The sequence below is a fragment of the Lipotes vexillifer genome, unplaced genomic scaffold, assembly GCF_000442215.2.
Source record: "Lipotes vexillifer unplaced genomic scaffold, Lipotes_vexillifer_v1.1 scaffold241, whole genome shotgun sequence".
Taxonomy (NCBI): Eukaryota; Metazoa; Chordata; class Mammalia; order Artiodactyla; family Lipotidae; genus Lipotes; species Lipotes vexillifer.
In genome coordinates, this window is record NW_006784922.1 from 4978790 (window position 1) to 5001207 (window position 22418).

The 22418-nt window shown below is 39.2% G+C and overlaps 1 protein-coding gene across 2 annotated transcripts in view; it reads right to left on the reverse strand.

The window, feature by feature from the left end:
* Window positions 1–22418, reverse strand: part of MAST4 (microtubule associated serine/threonine kinase family member 4) — a 585627-nt gene that overhangs the window by 164114 nt on the left and 399095 nt on the right. The window lies entirely within an intron of this gene.

Genomic DNA, 22418 nt, shown 5'->3' on the forward strand with positions numbered 1-22418 from the left:
AGGAAAAGCACGACGAGGGAATGCCACACTCACCTAAAACCTCAGTAAACTGAATTTATGAGTTTACATCCATTTGATGAATTGCTACAGCGCACACCTGTCTGGCTTCACCCTATCTAGGGACTGGTCAACCACTCCCTGTGAAGATACGACCTGGCACTTAGTTAACCAATGCTAGAATCATTTTCCTGCCATGAGTGTTAAGACTTTGAAAGGAAGGAATGAAGGGGAGGTTGAACGAATGTTACTGTTATTCATTTCGAAGAAAACCACAGGATTCCAATAACTCTCCAAACCCACCAATGCTTATGATTAAGTATATAAAGAAAACACTAGAATTTAAATTAGCTACTTTAATCTGGTGTAATATGTCAAGAGATAATAAATTTAAAAAAATGTTTAATCAAAAATAACGTTTAAAACATGGTTTAGTTCAATCAGTAAATACTAGGAACAAACTTGCTTATAGAAAGATAAGGGTGAGGAAAAAGGGGATGGGGGGGTCAGCTGACAAGGGATGGGGCTAAACAAGGAACAGGAGTCTACTTTGAGATGCTCTTTAATTCTGGGGCCCCCCAGAAATATTTTCACCCCAAGCACTCTAAGAATTTCTGATGGGCCTCCTCAGATCCTTGAAATCTACAGAGGTAGACAAAGAAGACAATATTTTCTCAATTTTACATGGCAAAATACACTTCACCAGATACTTAGGGACTTGGTCCAATATTTTTTGCCCCATACTAAGCCATGTCTTCTCTTAAAAAAAAGCTTTTAAATATCCAAAAAAGTAATTTTTAAAGGCTGACACAAAGATAGTACCATACTCCAGAGCAGAGCTTCCCAACCTCAGCACTGTTGACATTTTAGCCTGGATAATTTTTTGTTTGGAGGACTGTCTTGTGCATTGCAGGATGTTTAGCAGCCTCCATGATCACTCCCCAATAGATGCCAGTTGTGATCATCAATAATGTCTACAGACATTGCCAAATGTTCCTTGGGGGTGCAAAATTGCTCCTGGTTGAGAACCACCACTCTAGATAAAGTCTTTCTCTGAGATAGGTAGTATAGAGCATTGCTTAAGAGCAAGAATCTTGGGTTTGAATTCTGCATCCAACACTTACTGTGACCTTAAGCAAGTCACTTAATGTCTGCCCATTTTCCCTGTTTTTATGGGGTCCATGATAGGACCAACCTCTAAGAGGTTCACACACATAAATGAGATGACATACATAAAGCCCATCATGCAGTGTCTAGAGCACGATGCACATAAATGTTGGCAAGATGCAGAAGCTAAAAGAATACCATGCAGAGAGATGCAAGACTGGAGCAGAGGGCATCCTACATCATACTCTCTACTTTCATGGCACTCTGAAGATGCCTCTACAGGGGTGCTGGTCACACTGTATTACAATTGACTGCTTACTGCTGCCTTTCCTGTTAGTCTATGAGCTTCCTCAAGGCTAAAGTCATGTTTTATTGATCTCTTTACCTCTACGATCTGACAGTTCCTGATTTATGTAAGCGTTCAAGACATGCTTTTCGAATGGAGATACTTCAGATGCTCAGGTATCTATTCTTTCTTTCAAGATGCCCTGAAATTTATCAGTTTTAGCAGGTCAATTGAGTTTCTCAAAGAATCCTGAATTTTTAAGAATCCCAGGAGGATATTTTTAAATTCTGAAGACTTTCTCTTATTGATTCATTTTTATCTATATTCTGTAACTGGAAACAGAAGTGTTAGGCTAACATTCTTCAGGTCTTAACATGGCTTTAAGAAATGTCACAACCAAATCCAGGGGAAACTCTCTTTGAATCCTACCCCCTACCCCATCCCCAAAGATAAGCCCAGGGAAAAATTTTTCTGCTCACTTTTTAGGTATCCAGATAATTACATATCAGAGGCTGCTCAGAGCAGAAAAATGAAGCTGGTGAAAGGGGACTTGAAAGTGTGCTATGTAAATTGTGGGTTGAAGGAACTCTGGTGAATGTGGAAAAGAAAAGATTTAGGGAACAAGCAACAGCTGTCCTTGAATACTGAAATAACTACCATGTGGAAGGACCTTCAAATGCAAAGATGAAAAAGGCTGAAACAAGGACTTCCTGTGTGGGTGTTTGACGAGAGGTAAACTGTAGTGATACAGTGGGTGAGAGTCAAGTTCTGGATGATTCAACTCTGGGGCAACTCTGCACCACCAACTCTCATATCCTCCATGGTCCTTCCAGAAAAGCCTACATATGTGGGCAACACCCATAAAAATGATAGCAATAAAATGGATAAATCAATAAAACATTAATTTCTTCTCTTGACTGAATAATACATATTTTGGTCTGTGGGCAGCAGATGTCATAACTCTCTCCACCCTGTACATTTTGGGGAATCCACCGTGCAGATTCTCAAGGTGCTGGGTAAAGACCTGAGTATTCTAAACTACTTTAATGTTTACTTTAAACATTTAATGTTTACTTTAATGCTTTTTGCACTTCAAAGGCTTCAAGAATTGGGGTTGTATCCAAAATGAAAAATAAAAATTGGTAAAGTGAGTGAAGAGCCGAAATGAATTAGTTAATACAGTGAAAGTGGCTGATATATTCCCACACTGCTTTAAGAGTAGGAGTAGGTGTGACACTGAAGTGTAACTTGTCTTCTAACCTGTTTGACTTGATTTGGGAACTTATGATTCAGAAGGTAATGCAGTCAGCAAATACAAGAATTAAAATTGTCAGAACTGCTGACATTTTTCTACAGACAAAATAATTATATGAGCAGAAACTAAAGCATATTTTAGTTGCAAATGCAGTAAAACTCTGGCTACGGAACTAAGAAGGAATTGAGATTATTGGAAATTCTTAAGACTACAGCTGATCTAGGTCATTATACAAATAGCCAGTCAGATTTTCTACTTATTGCACAACAACTAAGCCTATACGGCCGTGGACAAGTTTTGTGATCCAGAATGCTCATTCATTTAATCAGGTTGATATTATCAGTCATTGTTTTTATGAGAAAGGTGAATGAGATTGAAAAATAAGCTTGTCAAGCTCCTGAAATGCTAGCTTATGATGAGGTAAGTATTTAATGAAGGGTCAAATTCTTCACTGTTCACCCCTCTCCTACATATACAAAATTCCAGGTTCTTTTCACTGACTTGAATTCTCCTGTCTATGTTCCATCCGCTGACCCATGCTTATTTAGTAGGGTTTCCTTCACCCTACACAGAACAGCATTAAGGTTAATATCCCTGGAGCCTCGCCTTGAACTTAGACACTATAGGAGATTAAGTCTTCTAGTGTAAGCGTGAGGCCTGGGAAGCTGTCAGCTCCCTGCACTGACACGCTGGCCATGAGGCTGTGTCCAATGAAGAGATACGAGGGCAAGTGGAATTAATACTGAGTTTCAAAATGTATTCTGATCATGGCCTCGTCTGGGGATTCTGCTATAAATTTACTTTGATCTCTGTCCACTCTTGTCATCAGAGTACCCAGAAGAGACTACATCCCCAAGGCTGTCCATACCTACAAGTGTACTTTGGTCATCTTCTAAATGCTGTCTTGAGAGTTTTGAGTATAGGAGTGTGAAGAGCACGTTGCCCATCCTGAATGAGCAATGCTTGTAATCTCTGTATACCTTAAGAAATAAAGCTTAAAAGCTGGGCTACAAATGTAAAGAAAGTTGCCTTAATGGGAACGGGTTGTAAGAAAGCTCTTCTAGAATTACTGAGCAAATTTTTTTGCTTACATTGCTAAAATGTGAAGGAAGATAAAAAAAGATCAATGAAAATTAACTTGTAGGGATAGATCTGAATGCTGAAAAGCTAAGAGATGGATAATAAGTAGGGTTACATCGTGCTGGGAATATTAAAAATCATTTTTAAACAATACCATAAGGCAAGAGAGATTCAGATTTCTAAAGGGAATAGATAAAACAAAGGAAACCAAATAAAACTGATTTCTCTTTCCTGATAGGTTAAGTAGAGAAGTACATAATCCACAAGGGCAGGTTGAAGGACGAGGTCCGAGAGAGGAAAGGACAGACTAAATACGAGCCAGAATGGGGAGAGAATGTGATATTTTCCTCAGGTGTTCCCTGGACCCCAGGAGGATCAGAGGCTCAGAAAATGTAGCAAATAACCATTAACTTCACAAAATTAAAGAGGAGAGAACAGATAGACATGGGAAATGAAGCACTTTTCTCCCAAATTAGTGACTCCTTGATTTGTACAAAAGATAAGTAGATTAGAACATATGATGGTGCCATTTGCCGCGAAATGGATGCACCTAGAGATTGTCATACTGAGTGAAGTCAAACAGAGAAAGACAAATATATGATTATCGCTATATGTGGAATCTAAAAAAATGGTACAAATGAACCTATTTGCAAAACAGAAATAGAGTCCCAGATGTAGAAAAGGGGGAAAAGGGAGGGAGGGATAAACTGAGAGAGTGGGACTGACATATACACACTGCTATATATAAAACAGATAACTGTATAGCACAGGGAACTCTACTCAGTACTCTGTAATGACCTATATGGGAATAGAATCTAAAAAAGAGTGGATATATGTATATGTATAACGGATTCACTTTGCTGTACAGCAGAAACTAACACAACATTGTAAATCAACTGTACTCCAATAAAAATTAATTTAAAGAAAAAAGAATATGCATGGTGGCAGCCCAGCTCACAGGACCAGGGAGGGTTTCAGAATCACTGATTGTAAGCATATTACCCTAGCACTCTGTCTACCCTATCAGTGACTCTCAAGCAGGGTCCTGGGAGAAGCCCCATAGCCTAATCTCCCCTGGGAGAGGAGTTAGGCTGCTAGAAAATGTGTCATACTTACAGGGCTGGAGGGGGTCATCCTGCAGGAAGGAGACTACTGCGAGAGAAACAGAGGAGAGTGTGTCTCTCCGCTCGAAATCAGCCGTCTGCAAGATCCATCAATAAACCAAGCAGAGCACTGGCCTCTAACAGAGCTAAGCAATCCAATTATGGAGCAGACAGCAATGCTTCGAGACCAACGGCAACATCTGACAAATAGGAAGGCTAACTTCTAGACTGCTTTAAGACCAAACTTCCTTGCCACTTACTGTAGACAGCCTTCCTATGAGCCTCCTTGCCCCTACTGGGTTAGGTATCCCTCTATTGAGCTCTGCACCTGAGAGCTCCTGCATGAAAAGTGTTCCCCCACCATATCAGAATCTGTATGTTTGCAGATCACTCCCCCTTAGAGTAAGAGCTCCGTGAGGGCAGGGGCTGTATCTCCATCTTTTAATCCTCAATACACCATTAGGATGAATGTTAAGACAAGGGATAAAGGGAGGAAGAATTTGCTCAGGGTTAGAAAGATACTTGAAAGCAAGTATTTTTAAGACAGACCCCTTACCTGTTTTAAAAAGCCCTTTCTGTCTATTCCTCTTGGAATTTCATGAGCCCATACCATTATTTATATACACTGTACCTGTTAGACAGGTCTACTGCCTCAGATTTCAAAATCTCAGAAAAGAGACCACGCACATGTAGCTGTGTATCCGTAGACACATGTAAATATGCGTCTAACTAGTTTGTATGAAATCCAAAATGCTTTTTGAGTAACAGTGAACCTCAGACACTAATCATTACATTAGACTCTCAATCTGGAGTTAACTTCAAGGACATGGTGTTTCTTGATCCAGAAGCTTGGTCTAAGGTACATCATTTCTCATCCAGCTCCCGAGCATGAATTACAGTGCAATTATAAGAAGTGTCAATTAAGTGGGTCAGTGTGGTTATATTTAGCCCTTTAGTAGCTGACACTAAGACCTTTCTGTAATATAAGATTAAGGTTAATTTATCAGTTCTTCTTTTCTTGAATATTTTTCCAGGTCAGGCATCTAAAGTTATTGAAAATTATCCCATTAAAATAAGACGCAAAAATTTCCATTGAAGTACCGCATAGGGAACATATACAGACAGGGGTAGAAACCATGTGCTTCTGTAGAAATCAGAATTTTATTGCATTCTTAAAGTTGACTCAAATTATTCCACAAATCAGAGGATAATGTGTCAGTGAAGACACAAAATTTTTTAACCAAGGAATTCTCAAGCAAGCTTCAATCATTGGATTTATTAATTTACATCATTTTTATAACAACAAAAATTTTTTTCTGAATGTTAACCTTTCATTTTGTTTCAATTTAGGTGTGTTTAAACTTTTTTTTTTTACATCTTTATTGGAGTATAATTGCTTTATTATGTTGTGTTAGTTTCTGCTGTACAACAAAGTGAACCAGCTATACGTGTACATATATCCCCATATCCCCTCCCTCTTGAGCCTCCCTCCTCCCATCCCACCCCTCTAGGTTGTCACAAAGCACCGAGCTGATCTCCCTGTGCTATGTGGCTGCTTCCCACTAGCTATCTATTTTACATTTGATAGTGTATATATGTCCATGCCACTCTATCACTTCGTCCCAGCTTCCCCTTCCCCTCAGTGTCCTCAAGTCCGTTCTCAGTACCCTTTTTTTAGATTCCTTATATATGCATTAGCATACGTTATTTGAACAACAAAATTTTAAAAGAAATATTAACTCATAGGAGAATAAATATGATGTTAAGCATAAAAAGTGATAATATTTTCACTTTTCATAAATCATAGAAATGTAATTAAAACATCAATCAGATATTTTTTACCTGTTTAACTGGCAAAGACTAATAAAAAGGTAATACTCAATGCTGGTGAGAGCACAAGGAGATAAATATGCTTTACCAACTTTCTGGAAAGTAATCTGGAGAATGAAAACACACACACTACACATATGCACATGCATATAGACGTATGTGTACATATACACAGATATTTACATATAAATGTATATGTGTGCATATATACATATAAATAATATACACACACATATATATTTGAACTAAGTCCACATTCTAGAAATTACACAAATCTAATTGAGTAAATGCACAAAAATCTATGCATATGAAAATTAATCTTAGAATTCCTTGTAATAGTATAACATTGGGAAAAACCCAAAGGCACAAGACAAGGGCAACTGTTAATAAATACTGAACAGCCATAAAGTGAACTATCATAAAACCAATAAAGACCATTGTGGTAGAAAGCGTAATGCATTCCAAACATACGAGGTTCTAATTCCTTGAACCTGTAAATATGTTACCTTAATAGGAATTTTGCGGATGTGATTAAATTAAGGATATCGCAACAAGGAGATTATCCTATATTATCCAGGTGGGGCCTAAATGTAATCACAAATGTCTTATAAGAGGGAGGCAGAAGGAGATTTGATTATAGAAGAATGTAATATGACACTAGAGCAAGATGCTATGCTGATGGTTTTGAAGATAGAGGAAAGATCCAGAGTCAACGAATACAAGGAATGCAGCTCTAGTAACTGGGAAAGGCAAGGAAACAGATTCTAGTGTTTCTAGAGGGACCTCAGCCCTGCTGACACCATGATTTCAGCCTAGTGAAACTGACTTTAGACCCTACAGAACTATTAGAGAATAAATATATGTTGTTCTGAGCCACTTCGTTTGTTGGTATTTGTTACAGTAGCCATAGGAAACTAAAACAATGCTTTTTAAAAATATGTAACAAGTGGTAAATGCTCCTGAAATATTTATTTTTTAAAAAGGAAGAAATGGAGTTCTATGATCTAAATTATTTACAATGTCGTAAATATGAATGTACATGAATAAAAGAGATGGAAGTAAACAAAGCATTTTTAGTGGACATTTCTGAGTATGGGATTATGGTGATTTTATTCTCTTTATACTTTTTAATAATAAGTCTATATTAGTTTTAATTAGGAAAAATCCCTTATTTGACAGCCTTATCAGGACCTGAAAGTTCAAGTGCCTGAGAACTTACGAATACTTAGAAGCGTTTACAAACTTAAGACACACACCTTAACCCCCAAATTTGATTGCTGTTTTTTGACAAACAAAATTAATGCATTATGTAAAAGCTCTACAAGCCTTAGAAATATATACTAAAATTGCTTTAAAAAAGGAGTCTTCTCTACTCTCGGGAATTTTATAAATAAAAATGAAAAATATCTCTTTTCCAGACAATAAAACCTTACCTGTCTATGGCAACTGGGCAAATGGGTATTTGCAAAGCTGACTGGGCTATAAATCCATACTGAGCTTTGTTTTGGGTTGAATATATATGTTATTACTTGCAGATTGGTCAGGCTGTGCATTTTATGTGAGCAGTTTTGAATTCCAGACCTGCTTCCCTTCACTGAGCCGCAGATGAAAGCTGTCTTCTTTCATTGCTCAGAAAAGTCATATACTCTTTAAAGCACGCTCAGTTTTAATATTAGCCAAATATGGGTGATGTTCTTAATTTCCAAGAATTATATTAGCTATAATTTGGGATCCCCTCCCCCCCAACACATAGAAACATTACTCTATATGAGGCTAGATAACTCAGATTTTACTGCCTTTACTTAGCTAGACTCTGAGGACTGAAAGGCTGCGACCAAGTTTCTGGTACCAACCATGGAAATATTCTTTGAACCAATGTATTGTCATACATGTCATAGAAGACAACCATATTAATCTTCAAAGGGATCAACAAACTTTCAAAAATAAGTTATTCCAGTCAATAAGAGCTACAACAATAGCCAATCATGTCATCCATTATAGTGATAGATGGGAGATGGATGAACATCTATCAACATGAAACAAGAATTATCTCTACCAGTGGCTCTTAGGACACAGAATTCTAAAGAATGCTAATATATCAAGGTTAAAGAAGAACAAGGGCCGATGACATGTACATGGCAGAAATAGAAAACTGAGGAGAAAGAGAAAATCCCACTCAAAAGTGGCAGAAAAATACACTAGTTTGGAAAATTAGAAAATGGGAGAAAAGTAAATTGGGAAAGCTTTTACTGTATATAAAGTGATAAAAGAACAACGGTATTTCCGGTTTTCTCCCTACTGGCCTCACCCTGGTCGTGGCCTCCATTACCTCCTGCCTGGGTTAATTCCATTCCCTCCCTGCTCCCCACTCCAAATTATTCTTCCAGAGCTGCCCAGCTCCATCGTATGTATATAATCATTTCACTCTCCCATGAAACAAGATTCAGTAGCTCCCCACTGCTGCAAGCAACATTTCTTCAAGGATGGTTTCTGTCCTACTATGCTTGAATTACCTGGATTGCTTGTTAGAAATGCAGATTTGGGGAGGCTTCTCCAAACCCCCTGATTTAGGATTTCAGGAATGTGAGGCCCAGGAATGTGCATTCTACCAAAGTGCCTAGGGGATTCTTATCTACATTAAGGTTTTAGAGGTTTTTCATAGGAAAATCAAAATCTCTTTAAATGGAATACTCGATAGTGCAGTCCCTTGTTATCTCTCCTGCCTCATCCTTTGACATGTGCCCCTTCGTGCTTTATGCTCCAGTAAGAGTAAAATATGTACTTGTCAGAAATATTGAATCACTTGAAGCTCCCCAGACACAGTAGCTCTGCCATACCTCATTGCCTTTGTACATCCTGTTCCGTTTCTAGAATTTCTACCTCATCTGCCTGGAAAACTTCTGCTCATCTTTCAAGTGTGAACTGAAAGGTCACCTCTCAAGCACAGTCTGCCTAACTTTCTCTCGCATGCTTGAGTGTTTTTTCTCCTGGATCGCCAAAGCGTTTTATGCACATACATTCCTCTTTTATAGCATTCATTCTACTGCGCACGATGACGTGTTTATAGGTCCAACTCTCCACTAGGCTTTAAGCTCTCCAAGTACAAGGTCAGTTTTTATTCATCTGTGTATGCCTCAGAGTACACAGTATATACTCAACAGAATGCATGGATGCACATACATTATTTTCTAAAGTTAGTTAGAAAAAAAAAACAAAACCCTAAACCGATTATTTTTCTATTTCCCTAATAGAAAGCTTGTGGGTTTCTCCCCACAAGCCCTAGGGGGATGCTTCCAAAACCATGTTGGCTTTTGTCAACTGGTTGGATGGTTTTTCTTTTAAAGCACTGCCATTATTGACAGCCTTCATGATGATTAATAAAAAGAACAATAGAAATTTAAGTCTATGATTTTTAGGCAGATTTTAATCACTAAGAAATGAATCAAAAAACACTATCAGCTTTTGACTTTTCCTTCACAACAAATATGCCTGAAGTAAAGTTACTTTGTCTTCCTTGAAAAAAGTGACTAAAAACTGGAACTCAGGCAGGGTGACCTTTATCTGAGGCTGGAAACTCAGTCTTACTGGGGACATGATCAGCACAAACAACTCACTGCTGTGATCAGAGGAGAAGCGAGAGAACCACAGCGGTAGCGCTCAAGGTGTGCAACCTGCTGACGACCTCCTCGCAGCCCGGGGCCCCCAGCTCAGCTATGTAAGCTTCCACAGCAAAACCTTCCATCCTATTTAAGAGGAGCTGCAAAGGTGAACAGACACAGCTGATCCAAGCAACCCTGGACAATCAGCCTCCTCTGTCCATCTCCTGTCCTAGCACCTCTATTCCTCTTTGGCAAATGCCCATTCCTACATCTCAGTCCTGCTCTTATTCCAGTCAACCAATCCCATCTGAGGGTTTAGCTAAGGATTAATGTTTCAGTTGATAATATTGAAGATGCGACTATTTAGCTGGGTTTATATTTTCCTTTTTTTTAATTGAAGTATAGTTGATTTATAATGTTTCAGGTGTACAATAAAGTGATTCAGTTCTACATACATACATACATACATACATACATACACACACACACACACACACACACACACACACACACACACACACACACACACACACACACACACACACACACACATATATATATATATATACTTTTTCAGATTTTTTTCCATTATAGGTTATCACAAGATATTGAGTATAGTTCCCTGTGTGATGCTGTAGGTCCCTGCTGTTTATCTAGTTTACATATAGTAGTGTGTATCTGTTAACCCCAGATTCTTAATTTATCCCTCCCCTCCTTCCCCTTTGGTAACCACAAGTTGGTTTTCCGTGTCTGTGAGTCTATTTCTGTTTTTAATTTGTATCATTCTTTTAGATTTCACATTTAATTGATATCATATGATATTTGTCTTTCTCTGACTTACTTCACTTAGCATGATAACCTCTAGGTCCATCCATGTTGCTGCAAATAGCATTATTTCATTCTCTTTTATGACTGAGTAATATTCCATTATGTGTATATACATACATATATATGTCACATCTTCTTTATCCGTTCATCTGCTGATGGACATTCAAGTTGCTTCCATGCCTTGGCTATTGTAAATAGTGCCTCTATGAACACTGGAGTGCATATATCTTTTCGAATTAGAGTTTTCACCTTTTCTGGATATATGCCCAGGAGTGGGATTGCTGGATCATATGGAAACTCTATTTTTAGTTTTTTAAGGAAACTCCATATTGTTTTGCATAGTGGCTGCACCAATTTGCATTCCCATCAACAGTGTAGAAGGGTTCCCTTTTCTCCACATAGCTGGGTTTACATTTTCAAGAGGATTGAAAGTTTTAGAGAAAGGTACAAGGAGTAGCTGTGGGGCAGAGTCCACCCCTGACTGCAGGAGTCTGAGTTCAGTGGACGAGGGTACCAATCAGAATCTGGAGACAAGCTTCCCAACAAGAGGTGGCCATCATGCCATCTCCCCCCTGCTTTTCATTAGAGAAAACCAGAAGTGAAGATGCAAAACCTTGCCCTGATATAGATTCTACCGTCTCTTAGTTTCCACACAAGCATCAAGGGTAGAAGACTTATTTAATAATTATGCAGCCACCAAAAGTGATCATTATAGATTATATAAAAGCATGGTTATTTGTAACTTGAAAAAGACAAGTGAAAAAGTTTAACTATAGTATGACTATAATCATATGAAATCACATATGCATACAGAAAAGGATTTGTAGGCATCATAGAAAACTGAACACAGTTCCTCCTAAGTGATTTATTTCAGTCTTTTATTTCTGCTATTGTTGTTTTAATATATATGAAAGAACACTGTAAGTTTTAACAGTTATTTCCTGGTCTTTAGCAACTTGCTCCACGATTATATCAATTTGCCTTGCTGCCAACTCATCTTCCCCGAAACAACTCTACCTTCAAAATAACACCGCCTGATGCAAAACACACAGAAAAAGCAGGAAGGCTTGGGCTACCTCTGGTGGAGGCTCGGGGAGGGATAACCTTCAGTTGTTCACAAACACTAAACTATAAATTGCCAGGGGCTAAAACTGAACATCTTCAATGGCATTTGATACTATCAAAATCCTTTCTCTCCCCTTCAAAATAATCTTTTCCTTCTATTTATCCTTTATTAGAGTCTAGTACCACTGCTTTAAAAACATAACTGCAGAATTCATGGCTCTCATAGATCCACTTACTGACTCTGTCCCAGAAATGGGATCAGATATAGCCAGCTCTCCGTAACCACTGTTTCACCATCCATGGATACAGAGGGCCCACCATCCTAACACCATTTCATAAAAGGGACATGAGCGTCCACAGATTGTGGTGCCCGTGGTGGGTCCTGGAACTAATCCCCTGTGGGTACCGAGGGGTGACTATGTGTAATTCAGTGAGTTGCCAGGTATCCATAGAGTACATAAAACATGAGGTATTGTTTGTTACTTTCAGCCTTTCTGGGGAGCAAAGCCTGCTGCATATAATTTTCATAAATGGAAAGCTCTGGCCCAATCCCACAAATCACAAAGGCCTTTTTAGTATGTGTTTTAAAAATATTGATATAAGTCAAGGCATGGAAGTTCTGAGTGGATCTAATACCCACCTGTCAACAGGTGATCAATGGGTTGAGCCCACTGGTTAGCATAAGTAGGCAAACAAGGACAATTTTGGAAAGGAAGGAGTTAAGAAGTCTTTGTGATGTCTCATAAGTAAGTGCCACGCCATAAATTATTGATTTTTTCAATGTGCTGCTTCCAAGGGAAGCAAATGAGAGAACAAGTGGGAAACAATGAACAGATGAACAGACCAGAGTATGTAAACCAGACAGCCAGGTTTTATAAATGCATACTAAGTACCACAAAAATGTGTCTTTCTCCTATGCCATTGGCCACCTCAGAGGAGATTAAGGCATAACTGCTTCTTTGAATGATATCGGAATTTAAGGTCCTACATTTCAGAGTCATCATGTCTTGAGAAGCTTTCACTGCAACAATTCTGAACCTTGTTTATTTTTACTTGGCATCATCCAAAGACTTGGCATTTCCAGAGGGAATAACTAAAATCTATGTTATTTTCCTACAAATAGCCCAGTAAATAAAACAATAACATCGCCTTTGCCAGTGAAATCATATCTAATCTACCTGTCAGATTCCTGGAAACTCTAGTATAGATTCATATCTCAAAGTTTCCAAGAGTGGTTAAGTAACTTTAAAACAAAATCTCATAGAGAAATATGACCACATAAATGTATCATCACCTGAGAGATGAAGGAATACAGAATAGTTGTGGTCACATGGCTCTTTAAATTTGGGTGTGAAAACTGACTTCATAAATAGAATATACTTCTAATTAAAATTTATTATTGATTTCAAAACAAAACTCATAGTATTTCCAAGGCCATATAAAAATTTATTTTTCTTTCTTTGGTTAAAGAGAATAAGCAAAGCATAAGTAACAGAAATTCACTGACGATCCATAAATTTCACCTTATGAAATTATTTTAACTTCTTGTCACAATGAACCTTCCATAGAGCTGTCAGCAACTGGCAGACTCTAAGTCTGAATTTCACTTCTTATGCTTCTTCCTATGAAACCTGTGTGCACTTGCCAGATAGCAGAGAAATGCCCTAAGGTAGAGATCTAGAGAAAAGCGACAAAAGCAAAATTGTCAGTGTGTGTGTGTGTGTGTGTGTGTGTGTGTGCGCGCGCGTGTGTATGTGAGTGAGAGAGAGTCAGCCTGACTTTTCTAGCACTGACTACAGATTTAAAAAAAAAAATTAATGAAAATGAGACATGGAATACAAATATCATTTAAAACATATTTAAGATAAACAGTATAAAAATTCTTTTATTTTAAGTAAAAATACTGATCATATTTTACTTATTCTAGAAAAACATTTCCTTCTTTCTTGGTTGAAAATGCTTTTACTTAGTGTGACTGTGATTAATTGCAGACTCTTGTGGACTCTCTTAAAAAGCTTCTCTGAAACTGTATTCCTTTCCTTAAAGGAGCTGATTTCAACATGTCAGTGGGGGAAAACAAATAACACTTCACCATATAAAACAGCATTTTCACAGGGCTATGCTTGGGTGCCAATATGAGTTTTAACCAAACCCACACACCTGCATTGCTGTTGTGTATCTATTTCCAGATATTAAAGACTCTGCTCAGTTTGCTTGAATAATTCTGGGCTGACACGTACTTTAGTGACGCAGTGAGAACCTCAACTGATCAATGACTGGGCAAAAATCACTCTGAAGACAAACAGCTTTCCCCAGATATTCCATACTGTTGCTATTTTTAAAGACTCGATGAGCTTATCTGGCTTCCTAAAGGGAAAATAAGTAGCCTTAACCAGATAACGTATAAATAGGGGTGGAGGAGAGAGACATGGTTAAAAGGTGCTTCTGAGAATCCAAGAAGAGAATTCAGGGCCATTTAAAAAACATCAAGGTCCTAAGAACACTTACCTTTGGAAGTCACAACTGACATACTATCAAATGCATTAAAATACAGCCAAATCACATATTAAATCTTTTTTTCTCCCCTGTGAGATATGTTTTAAGGATTTCACATTTTTGCTTTATAGCTAAAACTAGTCATCACACACACTTGAGAATTCTCATGAAGTGCGAAGATATAAAACAGAAATTGTTTTCAAAGATTACAATTTTATGAATGCTAAATTTAACAATTAATAAAGTGGATATGTTATGTTGACAGACAAATATTCCTCTAATGAAACTCTAAGCACAACCTGACTTCAGACATGGAGTCAGGTTAAAATGTGGAAAAAAAATGTATGTTTTCATGGATAAAATACGGTATAAATTTTGATTCTGCAGTTTTCTTTTTGTGTTTTTTTTTTAACAAAAACACCTTTCCCCTTTGCATCAAACTTGGCATAATTCTGCGAATGTCTCTTTGTGCTCGGGAAACTGGGTATGTACGGAGAAGTGATCTCCCATAGGGATGAGAACACGGATTCTGGAGCCACTGCCTGGGTTTGTAATTACACCATTGATCCTTATTAGTTCTGTGATCTTGGGTAAAGTGCCTTAATTTTCTATTCTATAAAATGAGAATACGAGTACTTACCTCCCAGGACTGTTGCTAGGATTATGTTAGCATTTTTCGAGTGTTGAGAACAGTGCCTGATATTCTAGAAATATTAGTCATGTTACTGTTATTTCAGACCTAATCCATGAAATGGTTCTGGAGGAATCACTCATTTTCCCCAACAAAGCTGCTCATCTACTGGGAGCTATGCTGAAGGAAGTAGATGGACCCCAATTTTCAGGCAGATATATCCAGATGCCAAGCCCTGGACCAGTGTCCTTACCTTCCTTTTCCTTCCCGGAGATTGTTCTCTATGCTAGGAGCAGGAGTGATCCCAATGCTAAGGACAGGTCCTTCCAGGTTAAGGGTCAAGGAATAGGCACAGGATCAGAGAAATTAAACACCTGCTCTCCCCAGAATAAATACTAGAGTCACCTCCCTCTAGTGGCTGAGATAGTCAATTACAACTCCCCCAGCCAACTGACTTTTTTCTTTTTTTTTTTTAAACATCTTTATTGGAGTATAATTGCTTTACAATGGTGTGTTAGTTTCTGCTTTATAACAAAGTGAATCAGCTATCTGTTGTAAAGAAAATAGAGACCATGGTAAACTTAAGTGAAAAGTCCATTCTAAGCCAGTGGAGAGCAAGGCACAAAATAATAAACCAATTAAGTTTTTTCATAAAGAAATATTAAACGTTTGCACAGTGTCATAATTATTAACTGTAGCATCACAAAAAGAGCAACTTTAATTAAATGTAACCCCATTGTAGGTATTTAATACCTACTTCATTGTCCTCTAAGTGCAGTCAGTGTAATCCACATGATAAATAGCTTTTTCTTTGCCTAAGTTTTTCTAATGGATTGGGCTCATTAGTTTACATAATCATCCCTAAAACTAGGACAGTGCTCCCACTGTCGCTGTGTAGTAAAATATTAATCCTACCAAACCAAATATTTGACATGATCTGTTAGGCTTGGAGTGTTTTCCTTAAACCATTAACTTCTCAGGGGTACGAGGAGACAGGGAAAAAAAGAGAAAAATACCACATCTTTCATTATAGTTGTGTTACATAAGGAATATATAACAAAGAGAAATGGATTTTGTTTAAAAGTATTGAAATTACTTTTTATCAGTTTATGTCCTAAACCATTGCAGCCACTTAGACATCCAGCTCTTCTGAAAGGTTCTGATTTTAAAAACACAATGCACATGGTTCATCAGCATACACTATGTGCTGTATACTGATGAAAGAAGGTTACAGCAAATAAAATGTAAAAGTGTGACTACTTTTTCATTTATAAATTCACTTAAGAAGGCTAAAAAGTGTCAACCTACCAGATAAAGAAGATCTTCCTGAAACAAAGCGCTCCTGTTTTTTTCACATAAACTTTATACGCACATATACACACACTTGACTTTAAAAAACTTTTTATAAAATACACCCAATTAAAGAGTGTATTTCATTTTTATTTTTGTTTCCTCCCAACCCTAAAGAGTGTATCTATTTCTCTCATGCTGTTAAACAAACCAACATCAAGAAATATTTTTTAGCACATAAAGTACCATGAAGAATCTAGTAAATCTACATAATTTCATACTCACTTAAGATAATTGAGAGGTGTGTAAGAATACATACATGTGCATGAATATTTGCATGAAGCAAAATATTGCGTTGGAGAAGGAAGAATATGAGTTTTAGAAATTTTTATTTGATGTGGTGCCAATTCACCTAAGGAGCGATATTCTCTCAGCACTTGCACCTACAGGGCTAGAAATAAGCCGTGGAAAAGAAAAACTGATATGCACATTTACAGATTCTCTTTCTATACTAAAGACCAATTATTTCTCTGTTTAAAAACCAATGATCCAGACAAACCTAAACATACTCTTACCATACAATCCCCAGCAATTGCACTCCTTGGAATTTATTCAAAGGAGTTGAAAACTTGCTTGTCCACAAAAACCTGCACATAGATGTTTACAGCAGTTTTATTCATAATTATCACAAGTTGAAAGTGATCAACATGTCCTTTAATAGGTAAATGGATAAACTGTGGTATATACAGCAATGGGATATCATTCAGTGCTAAAAAGAAATGAGCTATCAAGTCATGAAGAGACAGAGCAATCTGAAATGCATATTACTCCGTGAAAGAGCCAATCTGAAAAGGCTACATACTGTATGATTCCAACTAAACGACATTCTGGAAAAGACAAAACTATGGAGACAGTAGTGGTTGCCAAGGGTTGGAGGCTGGAGGAAGGGGCAAGAGAGGCAGAACACAGGATTTTTCGGGCAGTAAAAATACTCTGTATGATACCGTAATGATGGATACACGTCATTACACATTTGTTCAAATCCATAGAATGCACAACACCAAGAATCAACCGTGATGTAAACTATTATGGACTGAGGTGATAATGATGTGTCAATGTGGGTTCATCGATCATAAAAAATGCACCACTTTGGTGAGGAAGTCAGTAACAGGGGAGGCTGTGCATGTGTGGAGGAGGGTGTATATGCTGTATGGAAATCTCTGTACTTTCTCCTCAATTTTGCTGTGAACCTAAAACTGTTCTGCTTTAAAAAATAAAGTCAATTAAAATTTTTTGAAAAAATCTGGCCTATAGTTTAGGCCAAAGGATATCTATGACGACCGATAAATTATTCTTTTTAAAAAGACAACAACAACAAAAACCCTATAATCCCTACAGCCCACAAAAATAAAGCCCAGCTTGGTCCGGTCTCCCGCTCCTGTCTCAGCACTTAACACGTTCTCCCTTCCGTTCAGTTCCCCACACTGTGCTCACCAGGAACCGTTCTCCCTGTGCTGTAACCACACACACAGGCTCTCAGCCCACCCCATCTGCCCTTGCTGTGCCCTCTGCCCAGGAGGGGCTCCCCTGCGAGCTCTTCTTTTCCTGACTGACATCTTTTCATCCTTCTACAGCCAAAGAGCATCTCCTCTGGGAGCTTCCCGCTGAAACCGAATCAGACAGAATTAATCCTCTCTCCCCTTGTCTGTTAGCTGTTTTCAGTTAACTGTTTAATATGACAGTTAACTGTTTGCATGTTGGTCTTCCCTGAGGGAAGGTCATGGATCTTCCATCTTGGTAGCCCAGCCTCTGTTGTGAGGTCATTACCGGCAATCAATACGTGTTTGTAGGATGAATGACGTGTTCTACAATGTGTGTCTAGACGAAGGTGGCTTCAAATCTCTTGGAGCAGTAGGAGGTACGTGAGTAAAAAGTGAGGCCCAGGCTCCCCTTGTTGCTATACTACTTACTGGAGTTTTCACTACCGTGTTAATACAGTGCTGATTTTTTTCCTAACTGGATTGTTTCTACTCCCCTCCCCATACACCACACCTTTATTCCATCTACCCAAACCTTATCCTTCCTCGAAGCCTGGCCTCCTATCTCACCTACGCTGAAGGCCTTTTTCAGTTACACAGACATGCCCAGGCAGGCTCCAGGTTGAAGGAAAAGAAATAGGTTCAGCCGTAAAATCACTCCAGGCCTACTGCTCACGCTCAGGCTGGCACTAAAGAGAAACCTGATTTGGTAACAGGGAAGGGAAAGGCCTCAAAACCGATAGTTCTCAGGGATCTAGCCTTGACCAAGAGCCTGATTCTTCCAGGAGAATCTAGTGCCCTTCAAGCTGTTGGAACCCTAAAGGGCTTTGTCCGTTTTTTTTTTTTTTTTTTCGTGGTACGCAGGCCTCTCACTGCTGTGGCCTCTCCCGTTGCGGAGCACAGGCTCCGGACGCGCAGGCTCTGCGGCCATGGCTCATGGGCCCAGCCGCTCGGCGGCATGTGGGATCTTCCCGGACCGGGGCACGAACCCCCGTCCCCTGCATCGGCAGGAGGACTCTCAACCACTGCGCCACCAGGGAAGCCCTGACTTCTCTATTATATAGATGAAAAAACTGGGGCTCAGAGATACTATATAACTAGAATCAAGTCCCTTAAAGCAAGTGAAAAAGCCGCATGAGCCTTGACAATGGTAGGTTAAAACATCTCAGAAGGAGGTCTAGATATATTAAATGAAACAACTATCTATTCACCTTTATATCAGCGTCCCAAACTCCAGCTTCTGTCAAAATCATGAAAAAGATCAGATCCAGAGTCACACATTCAGATTTCTGAAACAAAACTAAGTGGCAGTACCACAACAAGTAATATTAACATTAGTGTCTCCAGAACTAAACCTATACATTGGCTTAACTTAGGGTCTCACTCACAAATGTTGTGAGTAGTGACATTCCACATCCTCCTAATGAAGAAGCAGCATAGAGGTTTCGAGAGCACAGGAAAGGCTCACTGAAGGCTAGAACTTTAAACTGTGTCTCTACTGCTCCTATGAAATGAAGTTGGCTACACAGCCACAGCAATGCTCGCCACCAAACTCCCTAAATAAAAATGCTAAATTAAAGCTATGACTTTTTGATGAATGGGGGAGCATTCCTCGATACATATTTTAGTGTACTGCAAATTGATAGTAAAACTAAATCTAACTAGGCAATGAACCCTGTGTAGTTGGGGAAATTAATCACCAGCCAAAGGGCACCACAGCACAACAGTGGCTGCAGGCTGGCAACCTCCTTCAAGCAAACTGAAGATAGGCACTTTAATGAGGGAGAAAATACGAGCTAACGGAACTGTAGTCAAATCAGTTCCTACAGGAGGGAGAGCACATTAACTGATGTGCTGATACCGGCCGCCAAAAGATCAGCTAGAGAGAACAAAAGGCTGTCAAAGCAAGATGCCATCACGAAGCCAAGATAGCCCAGGGTGTGGGCTTAAGCTGCAATATGACATTCTCAAGGGGAACATGAGTTTTGTTCCTCATGTCAGCTCTTTAAGTGATTTTTATTGATGTCATTTTTTTAGGACCTGCTAGTTCTCCCTGACTACCAACAGGAGACTCCAATAGATTGTCATGATGTCTTCAGATATACACACTTTGATAAATAATAAAAATTTCCTGTCATCCTTAAATACTCCTTTTTGGACATAATTTTCCTACCTATGCAGGTAATGGTGTCCAGACACATTCATATCACTCGACTGCATCTCTGAGTAACCCTCACACCAAGAGAGATGCTTTACCAAACCCTGATTAGAATCAACTTCAGCCCCCTTAAGACAAATGGAGATTCTTAAGGTGAGTGTGCACACATACACATGCACACATACACAGTGACGTCCTGGTACAGGATGGGATAAAGATGATGCTGCTAAGGGAAAAAGAACGTTTCACCTGCAGAAAGGTGAGATGTACTAGATGATCATACAAGGAGAAACTAGGTCCTGGCCTTGCCATTTTCTAGTTTGAGACACTCTGAATGGTAACTTAACCCCTGTAAATCCTGATTTCCTCACCTATAGAATGGGAATAACACTGCTGAATAACCCCACCCGTTCTACCTACTCCCACAAAGTGGCGGCCTCAAATTATGTGAGGCTGCCTCAAACATTACAAAGAAATAAATGATGGGATAAAGTTCAAACAAATAAACAGTAAGAATGACTTCACTGGGCTTTTATGAGGAACCAAGTAGAGTTTGTATGTGAGAAGTGTCCTTAAATTGGAGAGCTCTGTACAATTACTGAGCCAAATTGATCTTGGCAGAGACGCGGAGTTTTTAATGCTTCTCCAGAAGCAATATCACTGCACTGCCCTCAGAACCAAAGTGGGTCAGAGAGTCTCTTGAAAAAAGAAATCCCCAAATTAGCTGGGGCAAAAATGAGGCTGGCCCTAGACTCCCTTATCTTTCAAAAACCCAAATCAATTTATAGGGTGACAGAATGCATGCTCTCCAAATACAAGTCAGGAATTTTTTTTTTTTTTTTCCGGTACGCGGGACTCTCACTGCTGTGGCCTCTCCCATTGCCGAGCACGGGCTCTGGATGCGCAGGCTCAGCGGCCATGGCTCATGGGCCCAGCCGCTCCGCGGCATGTGGGATCTTCCCGGACTGGGGCACAAACCCGTATCCCCTGCATCGGCAGGCGGACTCTCAACCACTGAGCCACCAGGGAAGCCCTGGAATTTTTTTTTTTTAAGAAGCATCTAAAGCTTCTGGCCAATTTCTATCAAAATGAACCCAATGCTACTATGCCAATTTCACAACACAATTTCCATCGGCAAATCTATGGCATAGGTGCTGTTGCCACCCCTAACCTATCCTCATTCCTATCACTACTACAGTAAGTACTGCTGACTGATTACGTAGTTTTTAGCCACTAAGCCCCCAGTTGAGCCTCAGAATCCTTCTTAACATGGAGTTCTGAGTGCCTCTTACACAAGAGTAGTTGAAAAGAAGCATTCATTATTAGCCACCTCTAGAATACAGAAATGAGCAAATGACATAGTCAATCCGCTTTCCAAAATGAAAATTTCTACGTTGGGCTGATAACTTCCAACAAATACAAGTATCAATATTAAATAATTTCCTGCATCAAATCAATATATTCAGCTATTCTAGGTAACATTTTGCAAGCCCCTCACACTAGAAGGCTTAAAAATAAGCCATGCTCCTCAAAGTTGCATGTTCTGTTAGATTACGTAGAAAAGGCAGCAGGTTACAAAATTTTCCCTTTAAAGTTTCTCTGCCCCAATGATCTCTTCCTTACTCAACTGCACAGAGCTTGGGGTCTCCGTCCAGGGCTATTTTTTCTTTAGTATAGTCCTTGCTCTTTCTTGAGAAAAGAACAGTAGCCTGGCCAAAAGCTGCCCCTGCAGTCTAACTCCACAGGTGAGAGGGAGAGACACTTCTGTCACTGTTAGAACTGAGGTCCTCACTGGCATCATAAAAGAAGGAACTTCTCCACAGGCTTCTGGGGGCATCTCTAGGGGGTCTATAGGCTGGGAATCCAAACTGGAACTTCAGGCTATTCAGGTGTTTCTCCATTTGGAGCATTAGGCTCACCGTCGGTTAGCTGGACTCAAGAAATCTCGGTTGCAGGTTGCAGCCGGAACATGTCTCCTCAAGGTCAGTCCTTGTTTTCCTAACTGCGAACTGCTCGCTGTTTTTCCTTCGTTGAGACCCAAACCACAGGGCCACGAAGCAAGGCAGATTCTGCAGAGCATCTTCCTCCCACCAGCAGCCCGACAAAGGCCTTGGTGACTCAGCCGATGTATCCCACACTGCCATGCCCATCACAC